Source organism: Canis lupus, chromosome 15 (assembly GCF_003254725.2).
Source record: "Canis lupus dingo isolate Sandy chromosome 15, ASM325472v2, whole genome shotgun sequence".
NCBI classification, from domain to species: domain Eukaryota; kingdom Metazoa; phylum Chordata; class Mammalia; order Carnivora; family Canidae; genus Canis; species Canis lupus.
This window is the reverse complement of record NC_064257.1, coordinates 51,106,119-51,119,318: the sequence shown is the minus strand read 5'-3', so window position 1 is coordinate 51,119,318 and position 13,200 is coordinate 51,106,119. Positions and strand designations below refer to the sequence as shown.

Here is a 13,200-nt window from a genome sequence, read left to right as displayed (position 1 = left end):
CAATTAACAGGATGAGTTTCTTGAAAGAGAGAAAACAGGGACACCAGTAAGAAAGTAATTACAAGAGTTTGCTCATCCATCCATTCATTAATGAAACATTTATTAATCATGTACTGTATGTCAGGCACCTGCATGCACAGAGGGAGCTTGGTATGAACAAGGCATACCAGGGAGACTCAGGAGTCCCCTCAGGAGACTTAGAATCCAGGGGGAAAGAACGTATCACTGTTCAGGCAGCCAGGTACTCTGACAGAGGTTAAGACGACTACCCTGGGAGCCCAGGGGGTTGTGAAGAGTCCCCAAGGAGGTGACCCTTGGATTGAACCTTAAGGGACAGGTAGAGGTTGGTCAAGGGAAGAAGAGAGGGAAGAATAGTCAGGAGAAACAACTCAGCTCTTTGACAACCTGACACTCAGGCCCAGAGGAAGTAAGCTGAGCCTTTATTAAAATTAAAAATAAGTATTATAAATAAAACAACAGTCACAACCATTTATTTATTATGTGCCAGACACTGTTCTTTACACATGGTCATTCATTTAATTCTCACAACTCTACGAGCTAGGCATTGTTATTCCCATTCCCAGATCTTCAACTGCTTCAGAAAGTCACTTCTCGGAATCACATGGCTATTAACTATTGATTAGGGGATTCAAACTTAAGTTTCTCTGACCTGAACATCAATCTTGAGCTAAGAAGCCCAAATAAAGTTAGCCACGCAATGAAAGGTGGAGCAAGCGTTGCAGGTGTATATATCAGCAGGGGAAGACCTGCTCAGGAGAGTGTGCAGTACTAGGCTGGGGGCAAGAGGAGAGGCAGGCAGAGGCCAGGCCATGGTGGGCCTTGCTTTGTAAACTGAAAGTATGAACTTTAACCTGAAAGCTATGAGAGCCACTGAAGACTTAGAAACATGAAAGACTGGAAAGGAAGGACACAATCCAGTTGAGGTGTGATGAACAGGGCAAGACTGGGAGCAGAATTTCACTAAATCGAGTGTTCAAGGATGATGACCCAGGCTTAGAATTCTTTTACTAGAAGCATTAGTAAGATGATGCTCAGACAACCTAGATGGTGGGTGAATGGCAACATCCTCCAGAGGCAAGTGAATTCAGGAGGAGCAGCTGGGGGATCTGCATGCTTGGAGGCAGGGCGGAGAGTGGGTTGGTGAGGACTGGAGAAAGAAGGTGGGGAGGAGCTGAGTTCAAGTTTGGATATGTTGAGTTGGAAAGGACTGGGGGACCACCACGTGGAGATGTCAAATGGGCTGCTAGGTTCACAGTTCCAGGCTCAGAAGAAAGGTCTAGGTAGGAAACAAATATTTGAGCTGGAGATTAAGGCAGGAAAGAGATCATAACACTAAGCACTGACCACTAACCAGGGGCAGTCCATAACACTTTTTGCATTTTCTCTTAATCTTTCAACAACCATATGAAATGATACTGTTATTACCCCCATTTTACAGACTATGTATCTAACTAAGCCACCAGAACATTCAGTATCCTGCCTAAGGCCACACTATTGGTAGAGGACCCATACACTTCCACACCTGAATTTCTCAAATGTTTGTGCCTGTGATCCACAGTAGAGACCTACTTTATGTTGCAGTTCAGTACAGATACATACACTTCACTGAAACATAAGTTGCATGAGGTCACACTTAGTCCTCTGCTGTGTCTTACTCTATTTCACTTTTTAAGTAGGCTGGTTATAGCCCACAGTTTGATTCCCAATGCACTCTTCAAACCCACGCTTTGAGGACTGCTGTGCAACACTCTCCTGACTCCCACCCCCGCTCAGGTGATGGCAGTGGGACACCCAACATGAGGCGATGGAAGTGACATCACAGATGCTAGGAGGGAAATTTACTTCAGGGCGATTTTAAGTTAAAAGCACAACAAGATGAGAAACGAATCCCTCCCACCAAATCATGCCTGGAGGACACGTCTGTGGAAGCTGGCTCTTCAGCAGTGAGGCACTTACAGGGACCAAAGCCATTTCTGCTGCCAAGTTTTTCCACTGTATGGAATAGGAAAGGATGCAGATGCCCTTAACTTTGGAGAATCTGGAAGTATCAGTTCTAAAATTGCTACAGTATTAGCAGGATTTGGGCACTGAGCCCAAAGAAATGCAGCCATGCGTCTGCCCTCCACTTTGATGTAATTCCTGCAGACAGTAATTGCAATAGGAAATAATACCACCAAGGCGGAAGTTATGGAATATGACATTTACCATCTTGCTCAGCAGGAAATGGTTTTGTTGGCAGGACTCAAGGAATTTGCCCCCCAATGTATCATAGACTTTGAAGGTACACATTCCTCCTTCCTTCCACTTCAGAGGAAGAGGGGAAATATTCCTTCTCACTGGAATTAACCCCTTTTGGGGCCCATCCTATCCGCCTCCTCACCACCTCCAGGGCCTCACTCCCTCAGTGAACCCTTCCTTTCCTCTTGAGCACCATCACTTTCTCCTTGAGCACAGCTCCCCTCCCCTCTGGCTCCAAACACACATGCGTTTCCTCTGATAAGGCCCCCAACAAGAAGGAATAATGAGGGTGACATAACTGTTCTCTGTCTTGGTGGTGGTGCTGGTTACACGGCCTGGGGATTATCGAAGCTCCCAGAATTGAACACCAGACGGGGTGATGCCACCATACATAAACCGTATCTCAAAAACACGACTGGAAAATCAAAGCCCCCGACCCTTTCCTTGACCCCGCCACCCCATGAAGGCCATCCTCTCCCTCCCTTCCTCTCCCTGACACTTTCTCCTTCTGCAGCTCCTATGGCGTGGGTCCTGAGCCAGTTCCTTGGTGTTCTCCTCCCACCTTCCTGTGGCTCCCGGCACTGACACTTCCACACAGAACTCTTTCTCTTCAGCTTTGGAGGCAGAGAGCTTGACAGTTTCTCCTCTGCCTCCTTAAATGCTGCTTTGACTCACCAGTAATCCTCTAAATCTGGGAATCTGCCAGATACCAAGCCCACCGCTTTCTCTAAATCCTCTCCCTCAGAGATCTCCCCACTCCCAAGGTCCAAAGGACTGCTTGAACGCACCTGACTCCCCAAGTCCATGTCTAGAGAGATGAGGACACATGGTTCGGATGGCCAGTGACCCCCGTGGACGTCTCCACTGGGCTCTGTCCCCCCTCATGTGCTACCTTTGCCAGCTGCCCTCACCGGTGCAGACGACCTCATCACTGGTCCTTCTCCCAGGCCAGAAGCCCTGGAGACACCACCCAGCCTTCTGTGTCATCAAGACCAAAGGGGACAGAGTGCTCTGTGAACCATCACGTTCTAGACTTAATAATGTATTAGCACTGGGACTATTTCAATCTTTTCAACTCTTCCTTTATTTTTTAAAGTTTTTTAAAAGATTTTATTTATTCACGAGAGAAAGACAGGCAGAAAGAGACACAGGCAGAGGGAGAAGCAGGCTCCCTGTGGGCAGCCTGATGTGGGACTAGATCCCAGGACCCTGGGATCATGCCCTGAGCCAAAGGCAGATGCTCAACCACTGAGCTACCCAGGGGTCCCTCAGCTCTTCCTCTAAAATGTCTGCAGATGTTACCTAATTTCTTTCCCATCCTCCGCTCCCAGCCCACGGCTCCCTCCCTTCCCTGCGGTGTGTTTTGCATTCTGTGGTCAGTGCATCTTTACTGAAACAACCTTTCTCCCTCTTACTCTGCAGCTCAATACTCTTTAAAGGCTCCTGTTGTGGGCTGAATCTATCTCCCCGAAAAAGATATGCTGAAGATCCCAGTATCTGAGAATGTGCCCTTATTTGGAAATAGATCTTCATAGAGGTGATCAATTAAAATGAGGTCATTAGGGGTGCCTGGGTGGTTCAGTTGGGTAAGCGTCTGCCTTCAGCTCAGGTTATGATCTCAGCATCATGAGGTCAAACCCTGCATTGGGCTCCCTGCTCAGTGGGGAATCTGCTTCTCCTTCTCCCTCTCCCTCAGTGCTCTTCCTTTCTCTCTCAAATAAATTTAAAAAATGTAAAAAATAAATAAATAAATAAACAAACAAATTTAAAAAATGTTTAAAATGAGGTCATTAGGGTGGGTCCTAATCCAGTATGACTGGTGTCCTTATAAAAAGGGGGGACTGGACACCAAGACATGCATACAAGGAAGATGATGTGAAGAGAGGAGAACAAGGAGAACACCACCTACCGGCCAAGGCATGCCTGAGGCCACCAGAAGTTGGGAGAGAGCTGTAACAGATTCTCTCTCCCTCACAGCCCTCAGAAGGAACCAACGCTGCTCACACACTGCAGCACCCAAACATCCGTTCACACTTCTCTGTCTGGCACTAAAGATCCTCTTTGGTGTGGCCCCATTGTTATTTTCCAACACAGCCCTACCCAGACCCTCTGGTCAGTCCCTCCTGCAATCAGATGTGTCTCCCTGCCAACCCCCACCTGGACAGTGGCTCTGTACCCTTGCTCGGGGTGTTCCCAGCCTACCGCACCCCATCCACTTCTCTTCCATCTAAATCTTGACAGTCTTTAAGCTCTAACTTTCATCCCTCTTCCTCAGTTTACTGTCCCTGCTTTCTTGGCTTATGTTTTTCTCTCTTTTCTCTGAATCGTCATTGTACTTCTCGTCTCTATATCATATAGATATATCATATAAACTGACACACACTTGATTATGTCTTGTTTACATAGCTCCCTGATGGTTTTTTTGTGTGGTATTCTCAGGTTTACAGTTAAATGTTTGGTGACTATTCTCTATTGGAAACCACTTTTCCAAACACCTTCCTAGATTTGTTTCCTTTTTTTTTTTTTTTGCTTTTTAGATTTGTTTCCTTGATAAAACATCCTTTCATCTAGAGCTGTCCACAATTTTTGTATTATTTTATCATACGTCATCCAATCAAATTTTACTGAGCATTTTGGTTTAGTGAGAGAAGGATGTCACAGGTGTGAGTCCTACTTCCTCCTTTACTGGAAAAGTCACTGGACTGCTTAGAGTCTTAATTTCCTCATTTCTAAAATGTTATCTTGCAGAGTTTTTGTAAAGGTAAGACGGAATAATTTATGTGAAGGTGATCTTTAAAAGGTAAAGATGTGCTCAAACATGGGATTAAATCATTATTATCATCCCAGTGCCAATTTAGCTCAGCTAGTTAGCTAGTATATGCTGATGAAACCATGCACTTGAGCCAAGTGAGCTGGGTCTTCTAGATTCATGCCACAGGGACCAATAATTTTCACATCTAATACAGAGTGAGAGGAGGGATGGAGAAAGCTGCAAAGCACATCCTGGTGGGTCAGCAGGGTTATCTTCATAAATAAAAGAGAGACAGCATACAGTCAGCTCAGTCTACCTAAGGCATGCAGGATCCCAGGCTTTTGGAAAAAATAACAGGCCCTGACATAATCAGCTCTGGTGCAATAAATCCACAAGATAATACATTATGTCTAATTGAAGAGTTTATTTAATGTTTTGTTTTGCTTTGGTAATTGTGTTCTACCAGTTTTAAGGCTGAAAATTAATCAAGAATTGCTACATCTGCCTGCAATACAAAAAAGCAAGTCAATCTGTCAATTTAGAATTCCAATATGGTTCATCCCATGAGCATATTGAAACAGGGAAGAGCCAAACCTTCACTCCAATTTCCTATGAAGATGAGCTTTAGTAGTATACAGACTCCATGTGTTTGGCTAGTATTCACATCCTAAAACCACCAAATCTTCCCTACAAAATCAGCCATATGAATTTAGACTTGTTTTTTAACTTAAATGTTTCTATTTTAAAGGGGTTCCATTAATTTTTTTTCTTTTCCTCAGGTTTGGTATTTGTTTCACAAATTTTACACATGGGCCAAGGATTTCAAGTGAATCAAGTGATCGCTCTTAAGTTGTAGACGCCAAATACAGCATGCTTATTAAAAACGTGTATTGGGATCCCTGGGTGGCGCAGTGGTTTGGCGCCTGCCTTTGGCCCAGGGCGCGATCCTGGAGACCCGGGATCGAATCCCACATCGGGCTCCCGGTGCATGGAGCCTGCTTCTCCCTCTGCCTATGTCTCTGCCTCTCTCTCTCTCTCTGTGACTATCATAAAAAAAAACAAAAAAAAAAAAACACGTGTATTATAGCAGAGATGATGTGTAAAATCCAGAGAGCTGGGCCCTGAATCTCTAGGGACTGGAAAATAGATCTAGGACACAAGCTGGAGGTCTAAGTGTCTTGACCTGGTCTGCTGGTAAACCCCTGATCCCTTCCCTGACCACCCATCAACAGATACTAGAAGAATGGCTGAATAATGAAGATTGAAGACTAACCCAGTCACAGGTAGCTCTGGAAGCACTTTGATGAGTGCATTTATCCAAGGGACTTGGGGAAGAGAAAACAGCTTAGGAAAAAAAAAAAGTCTAGGAAAAGAAATTTAGTTCCAGCTAGATTTAGTTCTAGCATGGAGCATCCTGTGTGGAATAAGCCCCAAACATGCCAAGAATATTTTGTACTGCATTACAAATGAAAACCAGCTCCCATGCAGATGGAATTAAGAATTTCATAACCCAGTAAATCTGCCTTCCTCCTAGTACAGAAACTGCTTTAACTATTCAAATCAAATTCTTAATGATTTCCCATTCTTGATATGTAAAGGCTCTTTAGGAAGTAGGATGAATTTGATCTCTAACAGGAGCTTATTAAAAATTCAGAACCTTTGTTCAAGCAAAACAATGTATGTGGACTACAAGTAAAATCCTTGTCGAGGAAATCTCTGAGAAATCTGGTTTTTTTCTTTCAATGAAATTGTGTTAAAAATGAATAAAACATTTGTTCTTCTGTGGGATCTGTAGCTAAAGTGGAAATACTGGAGTAAACATCATCAGAAAAGGGGGCCACTGAATATGAACAGGACCCCCACACCCATCATTCCCACCTGTTCCCTTCCCAGTCTTCTAAATTTTTTCATGTGGTTTTGGTATGTGGTTTGGCAGCTTTGTATGGGTTTTAGCCTTCGGGGAGTTATTTTGTACTTAAGGTTTCTGGATTGAGACGTTTAGAGAGGAAAGGGATGAAGGACGTTCCAAGGGTAATTGCTACTTAATGGTCCACAATAGGGAGACACAGGATCAACAGTGCAGTTAGCCTCTGCTCATCCTTCCTCTAGGCAAATGGCACCTGTCACATCACCTTATCATGCAACACGACCGTGTAGCTTCCATCTGACCTGGGGCAAAACAAAGGATTTCCTACTTAAAGCTCATTAGTTGTAGAGTGTGTGGCCCATCAGACTGATGAAGTATTGCTTCTCTAAAATGGAAAGAGCTTTGTAAGAAAAGAATTCTTTTTAATGGTACCAGGAATCTGGAGACCACATTCCAGAACTACTAAATTGGGTTTGGGCCAGTGGCTTCGTTACGGGCTGAGATTTAGAAGAAAAAGGCCCCTAATTTTTGCCATTTGTTTTCTGCAGCAATCAAGACACAAACATCCTGCTCATTCAAGTACCTTTTGATACACTTTCCTTGGGTGGCCTCGGATCGGCCACACTAAATAAGAGGGTATCCAAGAAATGCTAACATTTCTTAAGTTCCCTTTTATAATCTCCTCCTTTGACTCAAATGGCGATTATTTTGCCTTTCCTAACAGATCCAATGCGTGGAGTAAGCGAGGGAAACTCTGAACATATGCTGACCGATAAAGGGGAGCCAGCTGGCCCAGTGCTGCAGGGAGATAATTCACTCGCCAACACTGAGGAGATTACTATGCCCCGAGGTAGCCTGTGCTGTCGTGAAGGCCAACTGTACCACTGATTTTGAATTACAAAAAAAAAAAAAAACTTCCAGTTATAAGATAATTAAGTCACAGAGATGAAAAGTACAGCAAAAAAAAAAAAGGGGGGGGGGTGGTATCAGACTGACCCCAGGCTCCCTTCCTTTTGAAGATCCTGCAAGTTCCTGCCTCTTTGTCCTCCTCCACCCAACTCCTCATGCTTCTAGTTCACTAGTTTAATTCCCAGCAGAATGAAAAGTAAGTTAGACTGCCAGCTACAAAGACATGCACCCTCCCATCGCAACCAGTACCCGAGGACAGGCAGGCAGGCTAACAAGATGCAAATCCCATTCCATGTGGCGAATTGCCCTGTTTTATTCCTATGCAAAGGCCCAGAAAACTCATTCTTATAGGCAGTTTTATAATCTAGCTTTGACACCACTGTCGAATGTGTAACACTAATTTGAATAAATCACAGGTGGTTAGCAAACGAGACGGTCTTTGTTTAGTCTGAGAGGTTATTCTCATGATTAAAGAGACCTGATCTCATATCCTTAGGCGAGGTTCAAGTATATCTATCATTTACCCTCCAGGAATGCCTGTATTGAGGATCATTTTAGTGCTAGCCTGCTCCCTGGTGAACTGTTTGGTGGCTAGGGAAGAAACATTATAGGGACAGAGAGGCCTGCATCGAATAGTCTTGGAATACACAGCAAGTGTCACTTCACCCAGGTTGTGTTGAAAAAGGCAAGAACATAACTTTCTCTGCCAACAGAAGCAAATCTCACGTCCAGGGGCCATCGTGATTCCCTCAGGGAGTGGCTATAGCTGGACTATAGAAGAGGGTCCTCCCAAGCCTTAGACCTCTTTCCCAGGTGAGGAAGTCAATGAACAGTGGGGAGGAGGATGCACACTAATGTCTAACATTACCACCCAAGGCTGGAAATTTCTTCCAAGGCATATGCCTCACCTTTCACTAGATTGTACTTTTCCGATCATAAAGTGGGGGTCTTGAAACATAATATTTGCCTAATTATCCTGCTAGCAGACAGCCTGGGCTTGAAAACATCTTTCCTTTCTTCTAATTGGACAGAATAATCTGAAACAAAAATGAGTCTAGTCCTTCACATTTTTGGTCTTATGTCAGACCTCTTTTCGGGAGTCATAATCTGAAAGACTTTCGCTTTTGTTTACTTCCTCCTGGTCCTCCAAGTCATCACCCTTGAAGGCCTAATGAGAGTCCTAAAATGCTAGTCCTTACCCTAGTGGGAGATAAGCAGGTCAGCAAGACTTTATTCTCTCTTGATATGTGGTTTAAATCAGTGATTATCTTTAAACAAAACATCCCTCAAACAGCTGACCTTCTAAAACTTAGAAATCAGGGGCAACTGGATGGCTCAGCGGTTAAGCGTCTGCCTTCAGCTCAGACCATGATCCTAGGGTCCTGGGATCGAGTCCCGCCTCCTGCTCCCTACAGGGAGCCTGCTCTCTCTGCCTATGTCTCTGTGTGTCTCTCATGAATAAATAAACAAAATCTTTTTAAAAAAATAAAACTTAGAAATAATTTACAATAAGGATATAGGGATTTAAAAGGCTAATCACCTTCCAGGATTCCAACCATCTCCAGCACATTTCTGCAAACTGCTCTGGTTCCAAAAGTCTGCACTTCTTAGGTTGCCTCATGTTTTACTGCAGTTAAGGCAGAAGCAAACCTGTATCCACAGTTTCCGTTTGAGCACTACTAAAGTGTCCTAAGTTAATAAACATGCTGACAATGTTTTTGTTTGACTCAAGGACACATCCTAATCTTCCAGGCCAGCCCTTCTGCCCAAATAAATTTCATCCAGACATCCAGTATGTTAAGAAAAAGAATGTAGCGAAAATTCTAGGGAGGGGATATTTCTGTTCAAGGATTAAAATGAGATTCACAGGCAGGATATGCAAAAACGATAGTTGTACACAGGAAAGAATTAGCTTTTGTATGACAAAACATTTGCCTACGAAATCTGTTTCTGAGGCCGAATTTCCACTAAATTCTCAAAAAACACATAAAAGCTGAGTGGCTAGTACACAGTGGCTCAGTCACTAGATTTCCTCTCCTTCATTTCCCCTCTACTTGCTTATCTCAAAAGTTGCACTTGTCAGTTCTTCTAAGACCAAATTCTATCCATATCAAAGACCTACTATTTATTCTCTTCCAAGGAAAATAATGAACTAAACTCACAGACTTGCAGGGGCTTATTTAGACCTTCCAACCAGCAGGTCAGTCTCAGGGTCTAATATATAAAGGGCACAAAAAATAATGTTGGTAACAGTATAATAGTATCTCAGCCTTGACTCAAGGCCTTTTTTTTTTTTTTTTTAAGGTTTTATTTATTTTGAGAAAGAGAAAGAGCATGAATGGAGGCAAAGGGAGAGAGAGAGAATCTCAAGCAGACTCCCCACTGAGTGCGGAGCCCATCACGGGGCTCTATCTCATGACCCAGAGACCATGACCTGAGCCTAAACCAAGACCCCAATGTTTAACTGACTGAGCCACCCGGTTGCCCCTTAACTCAAGGCTTTTAAGGTAACAGTCTTAGAGAGGTTTCTCAGACATCCAGGAATCTATTTTCTCACAAAACACATAAGAAAACTCATTGTTCTTACCCACATCATTAGCACCAGCATCAAAAACATCTTGCCGGTACCTGCCAGCATAAACCTTTTAGAGCCTGAACAAATCAAACTAAAAGTTGTCTTTGGGGAATTTATAATCCTAGATGGTAAGAACCGTGCAGTGTTATTTTTAGTGGAGTGGTGAGAGGAAAAAGTGCTGATAATGCTATCTCCCTAGGATTTCAGGATAGCATTTTCAAAGGTTCCTCGGGCATTACTGTATTACTGGATTGACTTATCTCCACTGAACAGGCAAATTCTCACCAAGCAGCACTCGCAGTAGTAAATTATAGCTGCTCTGAAAAGGCCAAACAGATCACTCCTGAGCCCCAAGGTAAATATCCAGCTCTTTCTAGAGTAGTCAGTGGACAAAAATTCAAAGAACAGAATTCAACCTAAGGAAGGACAGACCAAAGAAAAGGTCAGAGTCTATGCTGTTACTTCTCAGGAAGACTCCTGACCCCATTTATATTCCGTGTCCTATGAGAAGTTCCATCCACTTGTGTTCCAATATGAAGCAGAAATAACAAGCTGACCAGACAATCAGGAAACCACGCGAGACAACATTAAAATGATAATGCAAGAAAAACAATTCAAGATGTAGATGCCATGTTTACTTTTGAAAGATATGGTCGAATTTCCAACCGCGGATTTGAGAGACCTAGGATTTTCCAGGAAAGTAAAGACAGGATTTGGGGAAATCTGAGAGTACTGATAAGGAACACTGTCACCTAAACAAATCTTGACACTGAAATGTAATGATATTGTAGATTCCATGATCCAAAAGAGAATCGTAGTATTCATCTCAAAGGAATGGTGTAGAAAAGGTTAGAAAGAAAAGAGCAATGAGAAGAATGTGCATTTATGAAGGTGAGTAAGGAGGTGTGGGGTTAACCCTGTACCTAGCCCAGAATATAAGTGAATTACCTCACCGGAGAGACACTTCATTAATGTATGTGGCCTTGGCCAACTCAACCAAATCCATATCTACCTTAAGGGAGGAGGAAGGCAAAGGTTTTGTTTTGTTTTGTCTTAATTTAGTCCTTAATTGTTCAATGTCCCTCATTTTGCAGAGGAAGGAAACATAATGTGTGTCATAAAGAATTCAATCAAATTCCTTGCCTCCTGATCCTGGAGACCCGGGATCGAGTCCCATGTTGGGCTCCCTGCCTGGAGTCTGCTTCTCCTTCTGCCTGTGTCTCTGCCTCTCTCTCTCTGTCTCTCATGAATAAATAAACTCTTAGAAAAAAACAACAAATTCTTTGCCTCATTCGTTAAGGTTGTTATAGTCAAGGTGTTCTGAATCATTCCTGCTCTTTTTTTCTTTCAGCTGAAGGGCAGGTACTACATCTGCCAAGAATGAAATCAAGTGGAAATCTGAAACTAGAGGTTAAGTAGGGCCAGGAGGTAGTGACCCGGGCACCGTCCTTCCATCCCTGGGTAAAGGAACCTGGCAGTTCAAGTTGTCGTGCATCAATCCCATAACCACATTCTCAAAATATCGATGAAAAAACCAATCTCCATTTTTATAGGCTAAAAATTGTCCAGTGAAAAAAAGCATTAGTGTACATAGTCCACAGGAATAACAATGTCTCTTTCCCTAAGGGCTCACCTAATCTTTGGGTGTCTGAAACTCTCGGGACTTTAAAACAAACTACGTAAAAAGCATTTGAATCTGAAGCTGTTTCTGTTTCATAATTTAAGGCCGATGATTTCCCGGGGAAGCAGAGGGGTAAAAATGCTACCAGTTGCTCGATGGGGTTGGATTACAGGTGGGAACAAATTTGGGTTTCCTAGAATGCTCTGGATCTGACAGGCGTTTCATGCAACGAACCTTTCTCCCCGCCCCACTCCTCGGCGGCAGGCAGTTTCCAACGTGGGGCCTGCATTTTCAAAATACACGACACATGCATCGAAAAAGAGTCCTGCAAACCTTCAAGAATCAACAGCTCCCTCCTCTCATAAACTAGAAGCGTAGCGTGAGCTGGAGCAGCACGGAAGCTAACAGGAAGGAAATCTATCCGAGCAGTCAGTTTTGCAAAACGACCAAAGTTTGAGACAGAGGGAGAGAGGAAACGCATTTAAAAAAACAATGCGGGGATCCCGGGTGGCTCGGCGGTTCAGCGCCGCCTTCGGCCCGGGGCCTGGTGCTGGAGACCCGGGGTCGAGTCCCGCGTCGGGCTCCCCGCGTGCAGCCTGCTTCTCCCTCGGCCTGGGTCTCGGCCTCTGTGTGTCTCTATCAGGAGTGAATGAATAACATCTTTTAAGAAATGATTAAAGTTCCTGCTTTTAAGACCGCAGCAGATCCACCTTCTGCTCCGTGCAAAATGACGTCAACAGCTTTACGGCGAAGCTGTGCACAGAGATGCAGGCGCGGCGCCCCCCCCACCCCGCATCCCCCCAGGGCGCCCTCGGCCGGCGGGGCCCGGGGCCGCACAGCCCGGGCCACAGCGCCCGCATCCGCAGGATCCGGAAGCGGGTCGGCCACACCGCAGCCCGCCGGGACCCGGCCCAGGGCGGAGGGCGGAGGGCGGAGGGGGCGCCCGCCCGGCCCCCGCCCGGCCCCCGCCGCGCTCACTCACCGCCCGCGGGTCGGGCTCGGGCTCCCGCTCCGGCTCCGCCTCCCGCTCCCGCTCCGGCTCCGGCTCCGGCTCCGGCCCGCGCTCGGCTCGGGCTCCCCCCGCGGCCCGGGCAGTCCGTCCCCCGGGGGGCGCGCCCTGGGGCTGCTTCACCGGCCGCTGCGCTCCGAGGGCCGGGCCGCAGGGACAGCCGCCGCCCGGCGCGGGGCAAGCTGCCCGGGGGCTGGGTCCCGCGGGC

General features: G+C 45.3%; 1 protein-coding gene across 12 annotated transcripts in view; it reads right to left on the bottom strand.

Moving 5' to 3' along the window:
* Positions 1-13,200, bottom strand: part of TRIM2 (tripartite motif containing 2) — a 168,603-nt gene that overhangs the window by 86,286 nt on the left and 69,117 nt on the right. The window contains exon 1 of one of the 12 annotated variants that reach the window (XM_049094273.1): positions 12,966-13,161. The exons of 10 other annotated variants lie outside the window; for them this stretch is intronic. The gene's annotated coding sequence lies outside the window, so the exon portion shown is untranslated. Of the gene's footprint in view, positions 1-12,965; positions 13,162-13,200 lie in introns of those variants that run through there. One more of the 12 variants, XM_049094272.1, reaches the window with a different exon arrangement.